This window comes from Bos indicus x Bos taurus, chromosome 15 (assembly GCF_003369695.1).
Source record: "Bos indicus x Bos taurus breed Angus x Brahman F1 hybrid chromosome 15, Bos_hybrid_MaternalHap_v2.0, whole genome shotgun sequence".
In the NCBI taxonomy this organism is placed as follows: Eukaryota; Metazoa; Chordata; class Mammalia; order Artiodactyla; family Bovidae; genus Bos; species Bos indicus x Bos taurus.
In genome coordinates, this window is record NC_040090.1 from 55,763,978 (window position 1) to 55,789,458 (window position 25,481).

Below are 25,481 nucleotides of genomic sequence, written 5' to 3' on the forward strand. Positions count from 1 at the left end.
TCTGCCGCAGTACAAGGCAACTGGGGGCAAGTGCTATCCACATGGGGTCTTAGCTGCACTATTGCAAGGTATTTTGCTCAGCTTTAAAGCACAGATGAGTCCGTAAGCTTGAAACAGTTACACCAGCCTTCCAAACCTTAGGTCTTGGCGTGGCTCTTATTCTGGAGGGGTGGGGGTGGGGAGGATTTAGAAACAGTTTCTGTCCTTCCTCGTCCTACTGTCGCTGTGGCCAGGACCCCCCCGCTCCCTGGCCTCTGGAGATGCAGGCTCCCTTCATTGGGGTGTAGGCCCATTTCCCAGCTTCACATGAGCCCTGCTCTCCTGACAGTTCCTCACCTTTGACTGTGGGATCCCCCACGCTGCAGAGTCTGCCACTCCCCAACTCTTGCTTGCAACAGCTCTCTTAAGGCCCTTCAGAGGCTTCCCATTCTCCTGAGAATAAGAGTTGAATTCACCCAGGAACCACCAGGCCTGCCTGGACTGGCGTCTGCATCCTTCTCCAACCTGTCTCTTCTGTTCCAGAGCCACAGTGGCTCCTTTCATGCATGCGCCTTCTGCCTCAGGGCCTTTGCACATGTGGCTTCTGTTCCCATGTCAGAATCATCATTTCCCAACCCTTCCTGTCACTCCAATTCTTGGCTCCTTCACCTCCTCTCCATAACACCTCCTGACCCTTCAGCTTGCTTCTCAAATGCTACCTCCTCAGGGCTCAAAACCATTTTAATGACACATTTATCCATGGGATTATTTGATAAATCTCTACCTCACCCATTGATTCTAGTGTGTATTAGTCTCTCAGTTGTGTCTGACTTTTTGTGACCCCATGGATTGTAGCCTGCCAGGCTCTTCTGTCCATGGAATTCTCCAGGCGAGAAGACTGGAGTGGGTAGCCATTGCCTTCTCCAGGGGGATCTCCCTGACCCAAGAATCGAACCCAGGGCTCCTACATTGCAGGCAGATTCTTTACTGGCTGAGCCACCAGAGAAGCCCCATTGGCTCCAAGGGGCCATGACTTTTCTTTCACTGTGCAGCCTGGAGCTTGGCCCGGGGCTCAGTGCCCAGTAGCTCCTCATACCATAAATGTGTGGAAAGAATGAGGCAGCTGGTGACCTTTTTCACTGGCGTCCGCATGTGTCCTAGGGGCTAGATGCATTTCTTCCTCCCCTAAAAGGGAGCCAGGACTCCTGCCAGAACAAGCTTGTGTGTGACTGCATAGCTGTGTCACCCCAAACTCCCTCAGCTGTGGCCCTGGATGGACCGGGGAGAAGCCCATTTTCAGCCCTTCCACACGTGATGCAGCTTTTACTGTTCCCCTGTGGCTCTTTGCTGCCCTGAGGTATCTGAGTAATTTGGCCAAACACCATGGCATTCTCTGGTAAGAAAAGGGCAGGTACTAACAGGTGGCATGGCTTTGGAGTTCTGCTCCCCCGGCCCGTGCTTTCCCAAACAGACTTGCAGAGCCGGGATCTGAAGTGTTCTCACCAGGAGAAACTCTGAAAAATAACACAGCGAGGTGGCAGGTGGTAGCACTCAAGCGCGTGTGTGAAGGACACGGGCCTTGTGAGTGATGTGGCTTCGTCTCTCAGAGCAGAGCAAAAAGAACAGGGAGGAGGGCAGTTGGAACCAAGTGCTCATGTGCAGAGGAAAAGGTTTGCCCCTGCAAATCCATGTAAAGTCACACGGATCTAAGAGATCTGAGCCAGGTTTTGATGAAAGAGCTTTGATTTTCATGGGCACCCAAGGAACTCTGGGGACTGGGCCAGAGTGACAGCATCCACTCTGTCCAAGGTCCGGTGCTCATGGAGGTGTCTTGTCCTCTCAAGCGTTCCCCACTCTTTCTCAGCAGCCACTCATGGTTTCCACATCTGGGCAAAGCCTTCTGGAACCCATGTTTATTTCCTGCCTTGGGGCTTTGAGATTGGACCATTTCTCAAGATAATTTAGTCAGAGGGTCCATCTGGAAGGCGGTTCTGGATTATCGAGTCTCTCTCTTTCACGTCACAAATGAGAAAACTGAGGGCCAGGGCTGGGAGTGTTGAGGTAAGGCTGGCAGTACCCATGGTTCCAGGGTACAGGGTCTGTGAGGAAGTCCCTGTGGCCCCTCTCAGGCTTGGACAGCTTCTCCCAGGAATTCCCGGCTCCATCCTGCCCAGTCCCCCTCCAGGCTCTTCTGGGCAGCTTCATGGCCTGCAGCGTGGCTTCCTGGCTACCAACCGAGTGGCCAGCCCTTGCAGTATCCGTGGTTTCTGCCAGCGCCTGGCCTGGAGCCCTTCCTACAGGCCCTGCTCCTCAGAGCAGCTGCCTGCTCGCTGAGCGCCCACTCTGCTCCCGGGCTCAGCTCCGGGGGTCAGTGTTCTCACCGCCATTTCACGAGGAAAGAAACTGAGGCTCCAGAGCGCCCTTCAGTGCTGGGCTCTAGGGGGCATCACGGGCGGAGTTGCTGAGCTAGGAGTTAAATCTCATTAAGGTTTGTCGTTCTCGAATTTGGACCTGAGAAGTGGACTGGGAGGGGGGCAGTACTGTGACCCTGCGGGGGCAGGACGAGGGCCCCCCATGAGGAGGATTTGGGAGGCAAAGCTGTGGTTCCGGCGAGCCCCCGCCTCCAGCAGCCCACCGGGCTCTCGCTGAAAATGACAACTCCAGCCAGAACGGGCGCGCGCGCCTACGACACAGCCATTCATGCTTTAGGTGCGCATTCCCCTTAATTGCCAAGCCTCCCAGTTAACGTGGGTTGCAGTGTCTGGTGCTGGGTTATTTTCTCGTATTTTTCCGACCCCTCCCCGCCCTCCTCCCCGCTCCCCCCCCACCCCCCCGCGCCGAGTTTACTATTTCGGAGAGACACTAGCTCTGTCATCGTGTTTGTCTTGCTCCCTCCCCACCCTCAGCCGAGGAAAACCAAAAAGCAACAGCTGGCGGCGGATGCGAGCGCCCTGGCCGGTCTCCGCGGCGGCGGTCTCCTGTTGCTTCTCCAAGCGGCCTGCCCCTTGAATCCCGCCCGCACCCAGGAGCAGCGGCGGCGCGCTCGAGGGGCGGGCAGCGCCGGGCGAGGAGAAGGGGGTCCGCGCGACGACGCTACCCGGAGGCCGGCAGACGGTGACACCGCGGTCCCCGGAGCCCAGCCCCGGCCGAGCCCCCGCCCACCACTCCCCACCCCTGCGGGACGCGGCGCTCCAGCCCGCCCCCACCCTTCCCAGCAGGGGAGGCGGGAAAAACAGCGAAAGCCTCGCCCACTGCCCTCCCCCAGCCTCGCCACTCCCAGGCTCCTCCGGACTCCACTCATCCTCCTGGGATTGTCTCGGAGGGGACACGCCGCGCAGGTAAGCGGCTGCAGAGGTGGCGAAGTTGGGTTCCTCTAACGAGGAGGGAGAGGGGCTGGGGTGGGGACCGATCGCGCGGCGCCAGGATGCTGCCAGGGTAGGTTTGTTTCGGTGGGTGTGAGCGGTTCTCGCCAGGCACGCAGCTAGGGCAGCGGAGACCCGGTAGGAGATGGAAACCCAAAGAGGATGTGGGCGTCGGAAGAGAAGAGGGGCCGCCGACGGGGGAGACAGGCCGTGGCGGTGGGGTGAAGCTGTTCGGACAAGGCGTTTGCTGCTACCTGGAGCTTGGGGCTGTGGTTTTGCGAGAGGGGGAAAGGGCTGCTCTCCTCTTACCAGGGCGGTGTAGTTTTCCCTTTGTTACTTGGAAGCTGTGGACACTTGAGTGTGCGGTTGTGAAGACGAGGGGAGGTGGCTGGCTATGAGTGTGCACACATGAGCCATGCAAAATGGGACTTGCTGATTTGGCGCTTGGAGGACGGGGGAGCTGGGGCTGGGCAGTGGGCACCGGGAGGAGGGGCAGGTAAAAAAAAGGGCTGGCGTTCCAGGGCATGGTTCATGAGAGTGCATTAGTGTTCCTCTCCTCTTGTCTAACCCGTCCTGGCTTCTTCCAGCGGGGTGGGGGTTGGGGTGGGCCTGGTCCCCCGGCCCCATCCCCTCCTTTCCTGGTACCCTGCCCTCTTTCCCCAACAGGGCTGGCCTTGGCACAGCCTTCCCCATTGTGTCTCTTGGGCTTCCTTGCCTAGTTGGAAGGGGCTCCTGGCACTTGCTTCTGGGCTCTTACAAGTGGTGGCTGGTAGAGGAAGCACCCGAGGGTGGGAGCAGGGAGCAGGCATGCTGGAGAATGGGCCTGGCCAGGCCCCCGCTGCCCACATCCAGCCTCAGGGGTTGTGGCTTCCAGGGCTTCTCCCCGCCAATGTGGCCTCTTTCTCCACTTCCTTTGTCTTCTTGGCATCGTGCGCTCTGCCTAGGCCCAGATTTCCAGGTTTGGAGATGGATCAGTGGGCAGCCCATGTCTTCCGTGGAAGGGCCCCCACTCTGGGGTCCCAGGGCCCTCATCGTGTGTATGTGCTGATGTCTATATCTGTTTCTGCTTTGGCCTTTTCCACGTGACCTGCCCAGTAGTTGCCATGGAAACCCCTTTTCAATTCTCAGCCTCCCTCCTTTTCTGCCCATTCCTCACCTCCATATCCCCTCCCCTCCCCCCAACATGGTTGCCTAGATACTGATTACCCCTGACTTCTCTGGGTAGGAGACCCTGAAATGCTAGCTCCCACCTCACACTGATGTCGCCCCTAGCCACTCCAGCTCCCCCAACACACAGTACACATCACAAACACACCCCAAACATGCACGCTCACCACACCACCCACATACTCAGACACACACCTGCTTGCCACACACACTGCATAAACACACAGCACACACATATATTATATCACATGTACACCATGTACACACTAAATACACCATGCATGTACCAAACCACCACACACAACCCACAAGGCTACACATACACCCGTCATTGAACTGTGTGCGCTTTCACACAGACCAGCAATAACATATACCATTGCTTCCCTTCTCTCTCTCTCTCTCTCTCTCTCTCTCTCTCTCTCTCTCTCTCACACACACACACACACACACACACACACACACACACGAATACTTCTGAACAGGTCTCCAGCTGGAAGAGAGCGCGATTTCTGCCTCATCCAGCTCCTTGGAGGAGCGTGTAGGGGAAGGCTGAGAAAGGCTAGGAGGAAGCATCTCCCTGAGAACTCTGCAGAAGATGGGGGGAGATGCCCTTCCAGACTCCCTCAGAGGGGAGCCCCTCTCCTGGGTGCTAGATGCAAGAGGCTGGGCATGGACCAGAATGTAAATCTCTCCCCACTGCTTCCTACCTGCCTTTACCCTAAGAAAGCCTGAGGCTCCTGGCCCCTCTTAGGAATCTCAGTTCTGCCCCTGAGCCTTCCTGCCTAACACAGGATCAGGCAGCTCCAAGACCTGCTGAGGCTCTGAACCTCCGCAAAGGAAGGAGGAAAGGTGTGACTGTGTTAGGAGAGCAGGGGAGGGCAGGGAGAGAAGACAAAGCCTTGAGGATTGGGAGGAGGAGGAGCCAGCAAGAGAGAAGCCAGGTGTATTTAGAAAGTATTTAGGGTGTATTTAGGGTGTATTTAGGGTGATGATGGGCGGGGAAGGAGTGTCCAGGCTGCCCTCTATCCCCCAGGGACACTTTCCTGCTTTCTTCTTGGCTCCTCCAAGCACATCTGTGTGTCTTGGGACAGGAAGGCAGTTTGCCAAGGGCTCCTGGATGGCTAGAGCTTGCCCAAGACCTGTAGCTTCTCTCTGGGTCTGGTGATAGGCTCTGGAGGCCAGGGTCTCCTTTCTGGCCACCTCGTGAACTTTGGACTGACTTGGGCCCCACTTCATTCAACTATTCAGTGAATTGCTTTAAGTACCTACTGTGTGTTCATTGCCAGGATCACGAGGAAGACAGAGTCCCTGACCTCAGAATCCTAGATTTCTCAGAGCCAGAAGGGGGACATCCAGTCGGGACATCATGCAAATGGGAAAACTGAGGCTTGGAGGTCACACACTCCACTGTGGCTGAGGCCTCTGACTCTTCAGCCAGGATTTGTGACCCCCCCCCACCGCCCCCCACACACATACACTTCCTGTCGCACATCACTTGCTTCACTTGCCTTTTTTTCTTTGTTGCCACCAATCCTCTGGGGACTACCATGTCCCTTCAAAGTGTGGGTGCCCTAGTGGATGGGGAGCCTGCTTCATTCTGTTTTCTTGGAGAATGTGGCCAGGAGAGGAGGGAGCAGAGGCAGTTCCCTAGACCCTGGAAACTCCCCGCAGCCATAGGGAAGCCAGAGCATTGGATCCTGTAAGTCAGAGCCTGGCCCCTGGCCCCGTTGGGCCTCGCTGGCAGCCATCTGGATGGCAGACTGTGTCAGGCAGCCCCCAGGACTCATTGTCTAACAAATCACTCACCAGCTTCTGCCTGAGCACCTGAGGAGGCAGACCAGTCACGAGAGGCCCTGGCCCTGCCTGCATCATAAAGGAGGAGAGCCTGGGGGTGCAGACCGAGGTGTAGTCCTGGCTGTGCTCCAGGGGGCATTGCATTCATATCCCAGATAGCCCTTCAAACTGGGTTTCTGGTGGTAGTCAGGAATGGCTTAGACTGATCTCCAGCAACTGAAAGCCTCCACGATTTTATCTTTTTTAGTTTTTGGCCACACCACGCAGCATGCTAGATCTCAGTTCCCTGATCACAGATCGAACCCAAAAGCCTCCATGATTTTAGGCCTCTGTTTCCTCATCTGCCTGTAGATGGGTCAGATTTCATGATTTCTAAGGCATTTGTTTTCCTCCCAGTTTTTGTAGCCTGTACAGTCTTGAAAAAGATCCCTTTTCTCTCCAGGTGCCAAACTGTGCTTATAATTTTATAACACAGGGTTGTAGCTGAGTGGAGCAGGGAGGGGGGTGGTCTTTAGTCACCCCTGAGAAGGCTCCCTTTTCAACCTGTGAAGACAGGAGATGCTCAAGAATCCGAGACCAAGTTCTTATCTCCCAGGCTGCAGCCCCTGACCCTCCTGGACACCATGTCCACTTGGTCTGTTTTGCTAGGATAACACCCGGGGCCTGGTGGAGTCTTGGGAGATGTGGTCTCTGGAGGGATGAGCCAGATTGATTTTGAGTCTATGAATCCTCGGACAGAGAGCCTTGGGGCAACTGGAGAGCGTGACAGGAGGCGCTGGTCAGGGCTGTCTGTCTCTGATGAGAAGCAGAATATCTCTGGCCGAAACAAAACCTTGGATCCAATTTGGCAGCATCTTCTCTGCCCTGGAATGGGAAGTGGGAGGGGAGACTCTGACCTGGGAAAGTATGAAGTCAGCCTGGAGCCCACACAGGAACACACTTGTTACAAAGACGCACGGGGGAGCGGGAGGCTCAGGAGGGGCGCTGGGGCCCAGGGGACCAGGCTGGGGCCGTGGGAATGTGGCTGCTCAGCTCAGAAGCTCTGGTTTGGGGCCAGGGATGAGGGAGGATCTATTTAGAATGACAGTGACCCTCACATGGCTGGAGGGCAAAGCCAGTCCTCGGGAGGGGGCCAGAAGCAAGGTCTTAACGTCATACGTACATCCCTTTACCAGTTGTTAAGTGAGTCCCTTCCCTATGCCAGGCTCTGTGGGCTTTCCAGGACCTAGAGCCCTCTGAGATGATGGTTTCATTTCTCTGAGCGCTCCTGCCCGGTTCCTCCGTTTCTCCCCGGCTGACCTTACCCCACCTCCCACCCAGAAGGACCCCCCCAACCTCCATCTTCAACAAGCAGGGCCCCCGCACTCGCTCATGTGTGGCTCACACTTGCACTCTCTCTCCCCTTCTCACTCATACATAATATCCATACCTGACACACAGGCGTGAGCTCACAGGTTCCCTGCACCCTCTCACCTCGCCCAGCTGCAGTCTCTCACCCAGACCATGGTGATGGGCTCTCTCTCCTTCCACTTTCTCAGCCCTCTTGCTTTTATTACCACTGATCTGTGGGCCAGTATTCCAACCTCTCCGTGCCTGTTACTGGGGACAGGTGCCTGGCTCTGGCCCTCGAAGCTCTCTGGGTCCTGGCCGCAGCTATCGCACCAGGCACCTTCTCCATGTGATCATCCCGAGCCTTGGACTTCCTACCCTCTGCCTCTGCTCAGGCCCTAGCAGGAATGAACCCTTACTTCGGCCTGCAGAGCAGGGGATGGTCGCCTTTGGAGATGCACAGACTTGGGGTCTAATCTGGCTGCTGACGCTTCCTAGCTTGCTTAACTCTTCTAAGCCTTAGTTTCCTTATCTGTCAAATGGGCATGAGAATTGAGCAGGGCTAAGTTACGTCAAGTGCTTCTTTGTGCCTAGCATATAGAACACACTTGCTGGATATTAATTGCTATAATAATAATAGTACTAACACATTGTTATTGTTATTAGAATTTCTTTCAATTTTTTAGGACTTCTCAGGTGGCGCTAGTGGTAAAGAACCCATCTGCCAGTGTAGGAGACATAAGAGACGAGGGTTCGATGCCTGGGTCAGGAAGATCCCCTGGAGAAGGGAATGGCTACCCACTCCAGTATTCTTGCCTGGAGAACCCAATGGACAGAGGAGCCTGGTGGGGCTACAGTAGTCCATAGGGTCTCAGAGGGTTGGACACAACTGAAGCGACTTAGCACTCATTATCGTTACAGTGTTCTTTGAGGCCCCTCTCCAGTGCTCATTCTTTAAGATAGCTTTTCCTATTTCTTATCAGAGAAGGCAATGGCACCCCACTCCAGTACTCTTGCCTGGAAAATCCCATGGATGGAGGAGCCTGGTGGGCTGCAGTCCATGGGGTCGCTAAGAGTCGGACACGACTGAGCGACTTCACTTTCACTTTTCACTTGCATGCATTGGAGAAGGAAATGGCAACCCACTCCAGTGTTCTTGCCTGGAGAATCCCAGGGACGGCGGAGCCTGGTGGGCTGCCGTCTGTGGGGTCTGGAAGAGTCGGACGAGACTGAAGCGACTTAGCAGCAGCAGCAGCAGCAGCAGAGAAGGAAATGGCAACCCACTCCTACTCTTGCCTGGAAAATTCCATGGACGGAGGAGCCTGGTAAGCTACAGTCCATGCAATTGCAGAGTCTGCACATTTCTTAGTAAACAGACAAACTTTCCTCTTCCTGGTACCCCTGAAATGCTCTGTTGCTTCTTCCCTTAAAGGCTACTCCCACTGGGCCAGCACTTAGCTACTTATGTCCATGCCTGCTCCCCACACCCTCTCCTGCTTCTTCAAAGGCAAAGTCCGTTTTTTCCCCAGATGGGGGTAGGGGGGGTGGCGGGAGCATGGTGTCAGACATGGAGCAAGCCCAGTGAGCATCTGTGAATTGAACATATGTGGGAAAAAGTCCTCATGCACCAGGGCATGTTGAAATCCCACTTGCCCCTCCAGGCTGTCTCCTGCCTATCACTCGCCCCCCCAGGTGCACACCACACACACCTAAAGTGTACATTCCTTTTTGCCCATGGGTCATCTCAGTTTGTCCTGTTCCTTTGGTAGAGTTTGAAAACTAGGAGTTTGACCTCATTGGAGGTCTGGGGGGGCTTCCCAGGTGGCGCTAGTGGTGAAGAATCCTCTTACCAATTCAAGAGATGTGGGTTCGATCCCTGGGTTGGGAAGATCTCCTGGAGGAGGCTATGGCAACCCACTCCAGTATTCTTGCCTGGAAAATTCCATGTGCAGAGGAGCCTGGCTGGCTACTGTCCATGGGCCCGTAAAGAGCTGGACACAACTGAGTGACTGAGCACAGCTCAGGAGGTCTGGGAAGTGCTTAAGGACTGAAGGCAGTGGAGGGAAGCTGATTCATCATAGTGTTTTGGTGACTGGGATTTGATGGAGACCTGGAGAGTGGGCGGGAGGAAATGAGGGGAAAGGAGCACTGAAAAATTTTAAAAATTCCTTTAAAATTCCACACAGATCCTTGAGTTGTTTTGAGCTTAGGTTGGATTTGACTTAAAAGGATAATGGTGCTGAACGTCTGATCCTTCAGTCATTGGCATTAACTGAGCAGCCACTCTGCAAAGTGTTGGAGATTCAGAGAATGCCTAGAAGGTGCCTCCCTTCTACAGAGCTACAGTGCTCATAGTCTGATGGACGGGACCTGGACAGAAGCGTGGGCCTTGGCTCTGTGGGGATTGGGGCAATGAGGCATGTAACAGGAAGGAGGAGACAGTACTTTCCTGAAGCTGAGACAAACAAGGTCAGGTAAACCTCCATGCAGGCAAGTGACCAGGTTCGGCAGGTTTCCAAGTATACGGGCCCATAGGTCAGGGATCATCCCATGTCATTTCCACCACCAGGCAAGTCAGTGTGAGCACAGACAAAGTGCCCTGTGGGCTCAACTGCCCACCCAGAGCTGTGCTCTCAAGGCAGTGGGCTGTTGGGCAGAGAGAGTGGAAGGAGCCAGTCAAGCGGCCTCATCCTGCGGTCTGCCTGTGAGCAGGTCTCATGGGCCTGGCTCCTGGGCCTCTTGGCCTGGCAGCTGCTCTGAGTTTCTGTTTCTGCTGCTGGGACTGTTTGTCTGGCCTTTCTTGAATGGTCCTTTGTCAGCAGGCGTGGGGATGTGATTCCATGGCTGGCCTGACTCACTCGCTCATGCCCGCCCGGCTTGTCAGGGCCCTGGCCTGGGGCTTCTGTGCACCTCGGCCCACCATCCTGACTCCCTGGAACTGGACTGAGGTCCCCTCAGGGGCAGGGGCGTGGGCCCCTGGGCTGGCAGGCAGCAGTGAGTCCTGCTCCCTGACTCACTCCACACAGCTTGTGTCCTGGGCCTGTGGCAGGGTCAGCCGCACAATGCTGCCCCGTGTTCCTGCCTCTGGGGGCTGTCAGAGGAAGCCACGGGGTGACGGCTGGCCTGGCGCTGCCAAGACTGTCATATCTGGTGGTGACGGGGGGCTGGGGGTAGCAGCAAGGCCTCACGACCCTGCTGGTGGGCCAGCTTGGGGTCTTTCCAAGGGAGTCTTTTTAGAAACCAGGCCTGAGGCTGTGGTTTGTGAGTCCAGTGTGTCGCTTCTAAGAGAGGGCTTTATTTCTTTTCGTGGTTGGCTCTTTTCCTTTTCCTCAGAAGTAATTCCACATTAAAGATAAAGGTGCCTCCTTGTTCAAACAGCTCTCTGTGCTTGATAAAGGGATTCTGTCCCTCCCACTCCCCCTGCGCAACTGGGCTGGATTGGGCCTGGGCTTGAGGACTGGGAAGAGCTCTGCACCATGGGGGCCAGTAGGCCCAACCTGCAGCCTCCCAGCTGTTGGGGGGTGCCCTCCTCCATGACGGAAGGATGGTGGGGCAGACCTAGAGTTGGGGCTTCTCAAGGAGACCCTGTCAGGCCTGAGGGGCTGGGAGGAAGGGGCCACACTGGTGGGTGTCAGCTGCGGCGATTTGGGCCAGAGACCCCTGCCCTGCTTGTCAGCTGTCCATCTGCCTCAGGGTAGTGCAGGAATTCAGTAAAGTGACTACAGCCACCGTGGGCCCCTCAGCCTATTAGAATATTACCACTCTCTGCTCTCTCCTCAGTCCCAGGCTTTGACTTCTCTATGCTCTTCAGCCCTTCTCTGGAATTTTGTAGTTAGGCTATTAAACGGAATACTTGATGTTTAATGCTTGTTTGATGAGCATTTAACATGCAAATCAAGGGAAGATGTTGCATTTTCCTCTGGAGCCCACAGATCCATCCGTGACCTCTAGTTGGACCCAAAGCAGTTGTTTTAAAAGGCAGCTTTAAAAGCCGTTGCTGGGCTTTTGGCTTTGTGGTTCTGAACCATAGAAGCCCAGCCCCTATTACAGAAGCATCGGGCACCACCAGCAGGGCATAGGGCTCCACGCTGCTTGCCAGGAAGGTGACCAGACCTGGGCTTGATGGGGGTTGGGGAGCTGTTTGTTTTTTTTTAACGGAATTAAAAATTTATTAAATTGTTTTTAATAGACTTTTTAAAGAAAAAATTTAGATTTATAGAAAAACTGAACAGCTAGTACAGAGAGTTCCAACACAAGCCGCCTGCACATTTTTCTGATTACTGTCTTACCTTAGTGTGGTATATTTGTTACAATTGATGAAATAATGTTGATATATTGTTATTAGCTAAAGACCATCTTTATTCAGGTTTCTTTAGTTTTCCCCTAATGTCCTTTTTCTATTCCACAATCTCTTCCAGATAGCCACATTCCATTTAGTTGTTATGTCTGCTCAGGCTCTTCTTGGCTGTAACATTTTCTTAGACTTGTCTTGTTTTTGATGACCTTGAGAGTTTTGAGGAGGACTGGTCAGATGTAGATATACCCTTCAATGGGAATTTATCTGATGCTTTTTTTGGCTTACGGGTTTGGTGGAGGGAGATCACAGAGGTAAAGTGTAAGTTTCATCACACCAAATCAAGGGTGTATACCATCAGCATGATTTATCCCTGCTGATACTGACAGGGAGGGCTAGGCTTCCAGTCCCTTTCAGCACCTCCACTTCTGCACAGTTCCAAAGCCTGGTGATGGGAGCTGTGCTCTTTCCCCTCCTCAAGACAAACATCAGTCTGTCAACCAGCACTCGGTGGCTGTCTGCACCACCCCAGCTCTTACAAGTCATGGGGTAACAGAGAGCTTCCAGCCAGGAGAACCTTGTTAAAAAGAGAGCGTAAACCAGAATGTGTTGTGTGGTAAGTCAGTGCTAATGACAGATCACAGGTGCTCTTTGAGTCTGGAGGAAGAAGCCTACAATTCAGTCCATGGGCTGGAGTGGCAGTTGGACAAAGACAGCGTTTCTCAGCCTTGGCTGCATGTTAGAATGAGTGTGTGTGTTGTGTGCTCAGTCGCTTCAGTCATGTCCGACTCCTTGTGACCCTATGGACTGTTGCCTACCAGGCTCCTCAGTCCATGGGATTCTCCAGGCAAGAATACTGGAGTGGGGAGACATGCCCTCCTATGGGGGATCGTCCCGATGCAGGGACCAAACCCAAGTCTCCTGCATTGCAGGTGGATTCTTTACCACTGAGCCACTGGGGAAGCCCTAGAATGAGTGAGGGATTCTAAAAATGACTGATGCCTTGGTCACACCCCCAGAGTTTAGAATTTGGTGGGACTTAGTTGATTCCCTGGAGAAGGCAATGGCAACCCACTCCAGTACTCTTGCCTGGTAAATCCCATGGATGGAGGAGCCTGGTAGGCTGCAGTCCATGGGGTCGCTAGGAGTTGGACATGACTGAGTGACTTCACTTTCACTTTCATGCATTGGAGAAGGAAATGGCAACGCACTCCAGTGTTCTTGCCTGGAGAATCCCAGGGACGGGGGAGCCTGGTGGGCTGCCGTCTCTGGGGTCGCACAGAGTTGGACACCACTGAAGTGACTTAGCAGCAGCAGCAGTTGATCCCCATTATGATTATTATTATTATGCAAAAGCTCTACATGTGATCCTAAGATGCAGGATTGAGAACTGGACTACACAGGGAAAGGAAGGCCGTGCTCAGTGGAGGGAAGAGATACTCAGTGGCTTGGAGCTCGATACAATGTGGTGGGGGATGGGAGTAGATCATCTTAGCTGAAAGTACTGGGAGGAAATACTAGAAGGGTAGAAAAGAGATAGAGGTATTTATATGCCAGGCTAAAAAGTTTTGATTTTTTTAAAAAGTAATTAGGGTATGGAAACACCATGAATATACTGGAGTTTGGTAGAGAAGTGATCAGCATACACATTCGGTGTATTAAATCATACAGTCCAATTAATGTCCAAGACAGATTATAGGGAGAGGGTGAAAGATAGGTGCAGCTACTACAGTGTTAGGCTTCCCAGGTGGCGCTAGTGGTAAAGAATCCTCCTGCCAGCGGAGACCTAAGAGACGTGTGTTCGAAACCTGGGTCAGGAAGATCCCTTGGAGGAGGGCATGGCAACCCACTCCAGTATTCTTGCCTGGAGAATCCCATGGACAGAGGATCCTGGCGGGCTATAGTCCATGGGGTCGCAGAGTCGGACATGACTGAAGCGACTGATCACGCGGGCACTACTGTATTATGCAGGGTACCACAACAGCCCAGGGGAGCAGTGGTGAGGGTCTAAACTACAGCGAGCAGTGGAAGAGAAACTTACAGAGGTCCTGCAGGAGTGAGCATGGCTAGGACTTTGCCACAGATAGGACGTGGTGTTCTGGAGGCGGGGAGCAAACCCTGTGACCTCAGTGAGACTGTAAGCTCGACGAGGCAGGGACTCTGTTGCTGCAGCTCCCCCAGTGATGACTGAGGTCCTTGGCAACAGGAGGCCATCAGTACCTGTTGTTAATTTGGTTTCTGGAAGAATAACGTTACCATTCTTTCCAAAATTACTCCTCATTCCAAAATTAATCTTCTTTTCTCCACCAATTTCTCCACCTAAATGCAGGCAGATCTCAGCTGTTTGGAAATCAACCTAATTCAATAACTTGGGCTGAGATGTAAATAACTGTTAGGATTGAAGTATTTACCTTTCAAACAAAACGTTTGGTGGAATTAAGAACTCTCTTCTTGGGAGAACGTTGCGGGTGTGGATATATTTTTGAGTAGGGACTGTCTTTATTTCAGTTCTACACCTTAATCTAATTTTGAGCCAGACCAGAAAAAAATGGGAGGGGGGTCTGCAGCTTGGCAACCTGCTCTGAAAGGCTGTCAGTTGCTGGGCTGGTAGTTCTGTTGGCATGCCCTGTGAGCCTGGCTCCAATGGCCAGGACCTCCTACAACCCGTCTGGGATCCTGTCTTGCTTCCTGCATAGATGCAGATGTTCTGCTGGGCAGAGAGCAGCAGGGTGCCCAGCAGGTACTGTGGGGAGGCTTGGGAGGGAGAGAAGGCAGCCCGTTCTGGTGTGAAGCTCAGCTGAGAGTGAGTGACAGGAAGACCTGTGAACAGCTGGGGATCCAGTGATGGCTGATGGATGAGCCAGCCCTCCTGCCTCCTAAGGGGCTCTGGGGTCCCAGCCTTCACATCAGTCATAGTGGACAGAACAGAGCCGGGCAGGAAACTGTGAAAGGGGAAGAAAATGACATCATCGGTGTCAACGTTAAAGCTGTTGAATTTTATCTGGGTTATTCTCTTGTCCTCTTTTTTCTCCCCTGGGCTGGGTCAGACCACTTCCATCCAATGAGCCCTGCTTGGTCTCAAGTCAAGGTCAGCATTTTTATTTCCCTTAGCGTCCATGCATTGCTGCACCTGCCAGGGAGGCAGCGAGGAAGAGTGGAAAAAGCCTAGGACGCGGCATCCACAGAATTAGGGGCCGATGCCAGCTGTGCCATTGTTAGCTGCAGGGCCTTGGACAAGTAACGTAACTCTGAGCCTCACCTTCTCGAATCTGTAAAAGGGCCCTGATATCCAACATCTCCTGCAGCTGTGATGTTCCTTTGAGCTGAAGCTTGTGAAGTTGTCTGGTAAGTCAGGCGTCTTACAGATGTTTGATGTTAGGGGCATCACCACCATCACTGTGATCATCCCCTTCAGCCATCATGGGCAGGGAGGAGGGTGGGTGGATCACACACAACACAGTTGGTCCCCCTTTGTCTTACAACTGCCACAGGTACACTCGAGGGTCTGAGGCTGAAGGACAGGAGTCTCTGGTCCGATAGACCTTACTCCAATCTCCCTTAAACCCAGAAGGCAGGAGGACCAGGGTGTCCTGGGCACAGCATCCCAGTCTTGCAGAGGTCTGCCTGGCACCCACCCAACCCCGGGAGTCTCAGGCCCCAGGCCTCCTAGGGAGACACCCTGAAGGGGCCCCTTGTGGGAGGCAGTGGCTTCTGGGAGGCCTCTGGGTTAGGAAGAAGACTAGGCGTGCTGACCGTGGGCTGTGGCACCTGAGGTCCACCAGGGCTAAGCCTCAGGCCCCTGGCCTCGGCCCAGCAGGCTGCTGGGACAGCAGAGGCCCTGTGTCTCCTGTTGGGCAGCCGCCCTGCAGCCAGAGCGGGATGTGAACTGGCTTCTCCCAGGAGCTGCAGCTGCCTGCTGACCCTTCTCTCCACACCCCACCTGGGCACATTTTCCTTCCCCTGCTCTTTGGAGCACTGGTGTGACTGGGACAGGCAGGGCGTGGTGAAGGCTCCGGGGGAGCCAAGGATGGAGGCCCAGCTGGGGGCTCATGGGGAGGAAGACAGTGCGGAGCCTTGTGTGATGTTTCTCCAAAGTAGATTTCTCAGCAGTCTCCAACCTCTCCTTGCTTTGCCACCTTGTCCATCCCTTGTTCAGTCTCTATAAGGAGCGCTGTTTCTTTGTTGTTCAGTCGCTAAGTCGTGTCTGACTCCGTGACCCCATGGACTGTAGCACGCCAGGCTTCCCTGTCCTTCACTATCTCCCGGAGTTTGCTCAAGTTCGTGTCCATTGAGCTGGGGATGCCATCCCACCGTCTTACCTTCTGTTGCTCCTCTCCTTGGGCAGCCTCCATTCTGTCCTGGAGCCTCTTCCTTTTCGCTTTGCCTGCCTCTCTTGCACTTCTCTTTGGGCCCCCTCCCCTGGTCAGCTTCTCTTCTCTGGGATTTCTTTCCTTTTCTGTCTCATGTCCTCTGTCTCGTTTCTGGGTCTCTGGGTGGGGGAGGCTCCCGCACTTGGGACTGGGAGGCTACGTCACCCGCCTCAGCTGCCCCAGGCAGATCTGTGCTCCTCACGCCACCTGTCGGCGGCCCTGGGTAATGCAGCCTGTTTTTCTGGAGGAAGAAGAGGGCAGTGGCCCCCGGAGGCCTTTTGATTCTGTTAAGCGGGGGTCTGCCTGCTTCTGCTGTGGACCGAGGCCTGTCCCCGCCCCTGTTGTGGGGACGCTGGAGACTTCCAGGGGTGGAGGGAAGTGAAAGGAGGCCACTGGGGCCTTTTCCCCAGCTCTGTTCTCTGTTTCTCTTCCCCATTTCCCAAGAGAAGCTAGAAAATCAAGGCGGAAGCTGAGGAAGGAGGTGGGGGAATGATGATATTAATAGTATCAGCAGTTGATACTTTAAAAACACTTGCTATTCACCAGGCAGAGACTTCCTGCTGTGACATGGTATCCCTTCATTGCAAATGATCCAAACCATTGCATCTGGTTGAGACAAGGCAGGGAGCCTGTGGGACCGGCCAGAGCACACCTGGCCGGGACCTCTCCCCATCTCTTCTCCCTGCTTCTCTCTCCTGCCAGCTCTTCCCTGGTGAGTTGCTGCCTGACTTCTCTGCACCGGATTCCCCCACCCCCACATCTCACACCTTGGCTGCTATGAACCCTCCTCTATTGTTTCCAGACTATGTGACAACCCCTGAGGGACACTGAAGTTTCAAACCCAGTCCTTATAGCAACAAGGGAGTGGGTGCGATTGGCAGCCTCCAGTAGACCTTCAAGGTTGGAGTTGGGGAGGAGCTGCTTACTCTCCAAAAGGAGATGCCAAAGGGACGGATGTAGGCGAATGATAACTGCTTATGCACAGAGGCTAGTTCATCTAATCCTCACAGCTCCTGAGATTTCCTGTTTTACAGTTTCAGAAGCAAAGACTCCAAGAGGTAGAGTGACTTGTTCGAGACCCCAAAGCCACTGAGTAGCAGAGAGGCAGGATGGTGGAGAGATTCAGAGCAGGAGCCAGATTGATTGGGTTTAAATCCAGGCTCTGCTACCTTCTGGCTCTAGGACTTTAGACAAGTTGCTTATTCTTTCTGGTCTTAGTTTCTCCTTCGTATAATGAGGATAATCATAAATGGAGCCATTTCCTAGAACTACCATAAGGATTGAATGAGTTAGTACATATAAACCACTTAGAACAGCACTTGGCATGCCATGAATGCCTAATAGCTGTTAGGTATTGTTATCACAGAGCTTTACAGTTTACAAAGGACCTTCACGTATATTACCTCACTTGACTTTTATAATAGCCTTGGAAAGTGGGCAGCGGGGTTGGCTGATCCTCCAGATCCCTCCATGCTATGCTGTCAACTCTGACCTAAACAGCTGCACAAATTCCATACTCTATTACCAAAAAAAACACCCTCTCCAGTGAACAACTCTATCCACAAGGGAATAGAAATTCTCTCTTGGGTGTGAGCTGGCAGACACTGAATTCCACTGTGTCTTTCTGTCAGGGGTGTGTATGAGGCCAGCGATGTTAGGACTTGGTTGGTAAATGTTTACCCAGAGGCGGGAGCCCCCTCTTTGCAGAGTTCATCTGATTCTCTCTGGGCCTGAGCCTTGCAGCCTAAGCCCACTGGATTGGGACAGCAGCAAGGACTAGAGTGGCAGCTGCCAGGGGCGTGAGCCCTCTGGGAGCAGCAGTCCAGGTGACCCGTTGTGGCCTTTGTCCCTGAGTGGGCGTGAACCCTCCCCTGGGGTGTGGGGCTGGGGGCGCTGGAGTCCAGGGCTCACAGCAGGAAGTTTACCCTTCTTCCCTCAGCAGGGAGGCAGACTGAGCTGGGCGGAAGTATGGAATCCAGCTCTCATCCACCAACGGACCATTCTTTCTCTGCCTCAGTTTCTTTCCCTTTAAAATGGGTCTGATGGAAACATAAATTTTCCAGGCTATTTTTAAGATTCAGTGAGAATGAATATTTAAAGTAGTAAGAATAGTACCTGACCAATATTCTGTTTATCACGATTATTATTATCATTTCTTATATCCAATCCTGACCCCAAACTGGGCTGTAACTATGGGCTTCCCATCCCAGCATTCTCCTTTTCTTCTATAGAGTCCATAGAATGATTCCAGTGCTCCCCATAGGGCTCTGTCCCATTGACTCCCAAACTGCCAGTCACCAGCGCCTTACTTATTCCTACAGCCAGGCTCACAGCTGGATGACTCACCCAGAAGACTCACCTGTCTTGGTTCCACATCTGCTTTCACACTGCGGTCCAGGCTTCTGCTCCCAGAAGTGTGCAGTGTGAGTGGGGCGGGCTTGTGTACCTGTGGGAGCTCCAGCCATCAGCGTCCCTGAGGTTCATGCCAGTGGCTCCAGGGTTTTGCCTCACGCGGATTGGCCTGGGGGAAGCATTGTATGGAGGCTTCTCCAGTCAAGGAAGCTGCAGCTGTATCTTGCAGCTATATGAGGAACGGGAGTTTTGAGCCTTCTGTTGCTGTTTAGTTGCTAAGTCACGTCTGGACTCTTTTGTGACCCCATGGAGGTCCTCTGTCCATGGGATTTCCCAGGCAAGAATACTGGAGTAGGTTGCCCCTTCCTTCTCCAGGGGATCTTCTTTTACCACTGAGCCACTAGAGAAGCCCCCTTGAACCTTCCAAAAGGGGCCAAAGATAGAGAAGAATCACCTTGCATTTTACAAAAACAGATGATGAAACTTGGTGATAACTGATCTCTGGGAGCTTCAAGGTCCAAGAGTATAGGGCACACTGTAGGCGTTTGAGGCCACGGTGTGGTCCCTGCTTCCGTTCCAGGCCACTTGTCACATGGACATGAAGTGAGGGACAGACCCTCCCCATCCTGAAAGCAGCTTGGTACAGAGAAGGTGGAGCGGAGTGCTGGGCTCAGTCAGGAAGGACCCCAAAATACCCGCGGGAACAATTCCAGACAGAGCAGCCGTGTAGGTGATGACTGGCCCTTTGTTTGCTTTCTTTTTCTCCTGTACATAAAATCCCAAGAGAGCTTTGAATCAAAGCATCTAAGTTGGGAAGCAAAAGGTGATGAGCAGTTTAGAGAGAAGGGCAGCTGCATGTGACTGGAAGTGGTTTGCTTGAGTGCAGAGGACGCCTGGCTGCCCCTGCGGGGATGGAGAGTGGGAAGACCAGGGGAGCAGAAGGGGTGCCAGAGAAGATCAAAGACAACATTCCAGCCTGTGTGCCCTAGAGGCATTATGTCGCCCACATTCTCGTAAAAGCACAGCGCACCTCAAAGCTGGACCGGGAGTTGGGCCTCACCCACCAGATTATACTGACCATACACCCAAGCCTCATTCCTGAGCACGTATGATTGAGGGCCAAAGCTGCCATTCATGGAGGGCATGCATGACCCTTTCATAGAAACATGCTAAGGAGGCTTGAAAGGACTGCTGGAGCCAGGCCCCTGACTCCAAAGACATCAGACTTCTTGCCTTCTGTAATATTTTCCTCCCAAACAGTAAGACTTTCTAATGTCTTGGGAATGTAAAGCATCCACCTCTTTCCCCATAAATCAGACCAATTTGTCTGTGATAATTTTTAGTCTCTGGTTTTAGCCCTTAGCCCGGCCTTGGACCATTCAGATCTATGCTACAGTGATAAGCGTGTGTGTGTTGCTCAGTCACGTCCAAGTCTTTGTGTCCCCATCCACCATAGCCCGCCAGGCTCCTCTGTCCATGGGATTTTCCCAGGCAAGAATACTGGAGTGGGTTCATCAGGGGATCTTCCTGACTCAGGGATTGAACCCGGGTCTCCTGCATTGCAGGCAGATTCTTTACCAACTCACCCACACAGTACAGCCAGAATAATCAGAAAGGACTCTTCTGATCATCTCTTTGCCTCCTGTTGAGAGAGTGAGGTGTTGGCCTCCAAGCCTTCTGAAGACCCTTTGCGGACATGGTTCTATCAGTCACCTTCCCAGAAGCCAGCACAGCCCCCTTGACATCTGACCAACCAAAGGCAGTCTTTATCTTTTTGGACAAGCCACACAGCATGTGGGATCATAGTTCCCCAAGCAGGAATTGAACCCGTGCCCTCTGCAGTGGAAGTGCAGAGTCCTAACCACTGGACCGCCAAAGAAATCCCTAAAGATAATCTGGATCACCAGGGTCTGTCAGTGCTTCTCTCCCCGCTCCTCACTGCCTTGGTCACTGCATTCCTGTAGGTGCCTTGGCTTCTTTCCTGGCTCCAGCCAGGCTACCGGAGCACCCTCAGGCATTGCCCAGCCTGCTTGTTTCCCTCATGGTACTCCCCTCCTCCAGTCCTGGCCTGCCCAGCGTCCAGTCCCAGCATATCAGAGCCCCAGGCAGGAGCTGGCGGTGTGAGTTCTGGGTAGATGCATTGGCTACATCACTTCTCTGTTGGCACTTCAGACTCCTCAAATAAAGAACTTTCATCTCAATCATTTTAACTCACTGGCATTCAGTGCTTCTAAGTCCATCTGGTATACCTCACATCATGCTTATGTCCTATTTATACACAGCAAAATCTTTTAACAGGCTTCTTTGTTCCAAAGATTTGGATACATCATAGGCTAAATCTTGTTCCTTGGCATGCAATAACAGTCTAGGGTAACCAGTTAGCCTAAACAATAAGGCCCAGGTATTAGGGGTTCCCTGGTGGCTCAGATGGTTAAGAATCCGCCTGCAATGCAGGAGACCCAGGTTCGATCCCTGGGTCAGGAAGCTTCCCTGGAGAAGAAAATGGCAACCCACTCCAGTATTCTGGAAAATCCGAGGGACAGAGGAGCCTGGTGGGCTACAGTCCATAGGGTCACAAAGAGTCGGACTCGACTGAACGACCAACACTTTCACTTTTCCAGGCATTCTGTGACCCCATAAAGGTCCCCTTCTGGTATGTCCTTTCTAGGGAGGGGGCCTTATCTTTCTTTGGGGATCCTGCCAGGACCCAGGCCTTGGTGATCCCTCTGGGCACATTTTTGATGGGCTGAACCCTAAGGAAGGCAAGCAGGTGGGATGCCAGGGAAGGGAAGCGAGGCCTTGGGGGCTGAATGAGACAGAGATGAGGATGAGATGAGGATGTTTCCCTGTAATTTGGAGCTTGTGCCTTTTAAAGGGAGGTTGTTTCTGAGTTATTTTCACAATAGAACTGGGTATTCTGATCTACCTCACTGCTTCGTGGAATCAAAAATAATATAGCGTGATGCTATATCATCAGCTCGTGGCTTCTCTTTCTGAGCAGCTTTTACCCGGCAATTATGTGAAATTATGTGACTCAGTATGGAAAGATAATCACCAGAGAAACTCTTCTGATTGCTGTCTCCTGCACATGCAGAAAAGCAACTGTGCAGACGGCAGAGAGATCAGGGAGGGAAATTAACATGGACAGGCTGTTGCCACCCAAAGTGTCAGCTGTTTATCAGTGTCGAGATAAATGAGAGCATGGAACAGAGCAGGAAAATGAGTGGATTCTGAATTGTTTCTCTGAAGATGCTTCAGAGGAAGCACAAGGTGGCTGGTTCTGTTTTCCAGATGGGAAGGACCGTACCCCATCCCTGTCCAAAAGTTAGGACTTTGCCGGAGCCCCATCCCAGGGGGCCAGGTTCACAGGCTCTCCCAGGCAGGGGGGTCCATGATCTCACATGTGCAGGTGGCTAATGTGATGTTCCTGAACCCCCTCTCCCAGCTCCACCCAACTCTGCCTTGCTTTTCCGTCTTCCAAAAATTCCCGCCCACCCTTCAATCTACTACTTAGCCTCTGTGGCCTGGAAATGGGGTTTACCACGCCTACCACCTCTCAACCTCCCCCACTCCTCGGCCAGCCTCGCCTCCTTTCTGGGAGAAAGGAATGTGAGGGGCAGTTGTGTGGGAGGGAGAGGAGAAAGAGATAGAGGTCCTCAGTGCAGCCATGAGAGAAAGACATTCTGTTTCCCTTCAGAGGCTCTGTCTGCGTCCTTGGCCACTCGACTCAGGGACAGTGCCAGAGGAACCAGCGAGATTTTTTAAAATGGGTGTGGGGGCCAAGAGGCCCCCCAAGGAAGCTTATGTTGAGGTGTGGCTGGCGTAGTCCTGGCCTGGGCAGCAGCTTGAAGGAGGAGAGTTGGTCTCTTTCCAGATCTGTAACAGTATTTCTTTCAGCTCACTGTAACTTGATCAGAAATGTTTTCTTTAGAATACAAAGACAGGTCTTTACTCTTTAGCCTGGCGTGCGAGATCCTCTAGAGGCTGACTCCAGCTCTCTTATCAGAATTCTCACCACCCACACTCTCATGCTTTACACAACTCGATTATTCACTGTTTTGGAAGGTATCTTATTCTCAAAATGGCAAATACTTGGCAGATGGCTGTCACGGCCCCTCCTGCGCTATGCAGACATCACAGATGGATGAAGGCCCTCACATCTACCTGCCCTCATTCAGAAGCCTTCTGAGGAAGCCACTTCAGGTGGCCACTATTGAATGAAGTGCCTTGAGGTGCAACTTGAACTGAACTTGAAATTGAATACTGTTTGTGATCCCCGTTTTCCCTTCTCACAGCCTTTGCTCATGCTGTTTCCTCTGCCAGAATGCCTTTCCTTTTCTCCTTTCTTACCGCTGTCCCTCAGAATCCCATCCTGCTTTTAGGGTTCAGCTGGAATGTCAGCTTCTCCATGGAGGCAGCCCAGGTGCCCTGCTGTATTCCCTGCTCCCTCTTCTCTGCCCTGCCATGCGGGCTACTCCTTGAGTGTAGTCTCTGCCTCTCGTGAAGCTCTCTTCACATTTGCTGAAATATCTTGAGTGCTCTGCTTTCACACACTGCCCCCATCTTGCTTGCCTGTTTATCCCTTGCAGAACCTGGAATTGTATACCTCTGTTTAGGAATTCAGTGCGTATGTGTGTGTCGGGGGTGGGGATTTACTTGAACCTAAGCATCTGTAGAGGTAATTAGGTGGAGCTGTGGAGACGTGTAGTGGTGACTAGTGGCCTGGGACCCTTGACCTGTGTCCTTCCTCCTCCCTGGAGGGGCCTTGCTTGCCTCATAACCCCTCTGCTGGCTAGAAGCAGTCCCAGCTGCTTCCCCTGTTTAGGGGAGGGAATTAGACAAAGGCTTGAATACTAGAAGGTTGGAATTACTGGGGAATGTGAGATCTGCCCCCAGAAGGGTGAACGATAAAGAAAAACTGAGTTTACAGCTAATAGATCTTCATTAAAGAAAATCCTAAGATGTTCTCCAGAAATCAAGAAAAATGGCTTGCTGGATGCCTGAGATTCAAAAGGAATCATAAACAAATGGGTTAGTAGATACACAGCATGAGTTTTCTGTTGCAACATAACAGTAGCTTAAAACAACAAATGTTTATTATCTTGCACAGTTTCTGAGGGTCAGCAGTCAGGGAGGAGAGGAGCTGAGTGGTTATGCTCTGGGCCTTTGATGAGCTTGCAGTCAAACTGGCAGCCAGGGTGACAGTCGGTGAAGGTTGGATGATCAAGCCCGCTTAATGGTTCATGGCAGCCTTACTTCCTAGTGGGCTTTTGAACCGAGCTCCTCGGTTCTTTGCCATGTGGGCCTCTCCATAAGGAAGCCTGAGCATCCTTTAACATGGCAGGTAACTTTCCCTAGAGCAAGCAATCCTTGAGAGAGAAAGCAAGAAAAGAAAGCTGTGGTGCTTATAATCTGATACTGGAAGTAACATATCAATTCTGCCATGTTTTTACTGGTCACCCATACTAGCCCTTGGAAAAGGCAATGGCACCCCACTCCAGACTCTTGCCTGAAAAATCCCATGGACAGAGGAGCCTGGTAGGCTGCAGTCCATGGGGTCACGAAGAGTCGGACACAACTGAGTGACTTCACTTTCACTTTTCACTTGCATGCATTGGAGCAGGAAATGGCAACCCACTCCAGTGTTCTTGCCTGGAGAATCCCAGGGATGGGGGAGCCTGGTGGGCTGCCGTCTATGGGGTCACACAGAGTCAGACATGACTGAAGCGACTTAGCCACGGCAGCAGCAGCATACTAGCCCTGGTGCACTGTGAAAGGAGACTGCACAGAGGTGTGGATGCCAGGAGGTACTGGGGGCTCTCTTAAAGGCTGGCCACTGTACACACAGGTGAATCTATAAAGTGTTTCTTTCCAAGAAATACAAACGCTAATACCTATTTCATAGAACTAAGAACAGAACTGAAATTTTGTACAATAATAGCATATGTATCAGGTAGAGGGTGATTTGTATTTTTCAAGAAGAATATTTTACCTTATAACTATTATACATTTTGGCTTCCCTGATAGCTCAGTTGGTCAAGAATGTGCCTGCAATGCAGGAGACCCCAGTTTGATTCCTGGGTCGGGAAGATCCCCTGGAGAAGGGATAGGCTACCCACTCCAGTATTCTTGGGCTTCCCTTGTGGCTCAGCTGATAAAGAATCTGCCTGCAATGCCGGAGACCAGGGTTTGATCCCTGGGTTAGCCGTAGACATTTAAACTCATTGTTAAGGGAATTCCCTGGATGTCTAGTGGTTAGTGGGGCTTCCCAGATGGCTCGATAGGTAAAGAATCCGCCTGCAGTGCAGGAGACAAGGGGTTGATCCCTGGGTTGGGAAGATCCCCTGGCGGAGGGCATGACAACCCACTCCACTATTCTTGTCTGGAGAATGCCATGGACAGAGGAGCCTGGTGGGCTGCAGTCCATAGGGTCACAAGAAGTCGGACACGACCGAAGCAGCTGCGCGTGCATGCTAGTGGTTGGTCCTCAGTGCTTTCATTGCCAGGAGCCTACATTCGATCCCTGGTTGGGGAACTCAGATCCCACAAGCCATGTGGCACAACCAAAAATATAAATTAAATCTTTGTGAAATTGAATATTGTTTTGGTCTGTTCTGAGGCTGCTATAATAGAATACCATAGGCTAGGTGGCTCATAAACAATAGATGTTTATTTCTCATATATCTGGAGGCTGGGAAGTCCAAGATCCAGGTGCCAGCAGATTCAGTGTCTGATGAGGACTTGCTTCCTGGCTGATAGACAGCCGTCTCCTCACTGAGCCCTCACATGGCAGAGGGGCAAGGGGGTTCTCTGGGGTCTCTTATAAAAGAGCAC

General features: G+C 52.6%; 1 protein-coding gene across 2 annotated transcripts in view; it reads left to right on the plus strand.

The window, feature by feature from the left end:
• The first annotated feature begins 2,922 nt into the window (after window positions 1-2,922).
• The window catches only part of LOC113905801 (FXYD domain-containing ion transport regulator 6), a 36,982-nt gene continuing 14,423 nt past the window's right edge, over window positions 2,923-25,481 (plus strand). Inside the window, exon 1 of one of the 2 annotated variants that reach the window (XM_027563618.1) lies at window positions 2,923-3,317. The gene's annotated coding sequence lies outside the window, so the exon portion shown is untranslated. Of the gene's footprint in view, window positions 3,318-15,082; window positions 15,271-25,481 lie in introns of those variants that run through there. The other variant, XM_027563619.1, reaches the window with a different exon arrangement.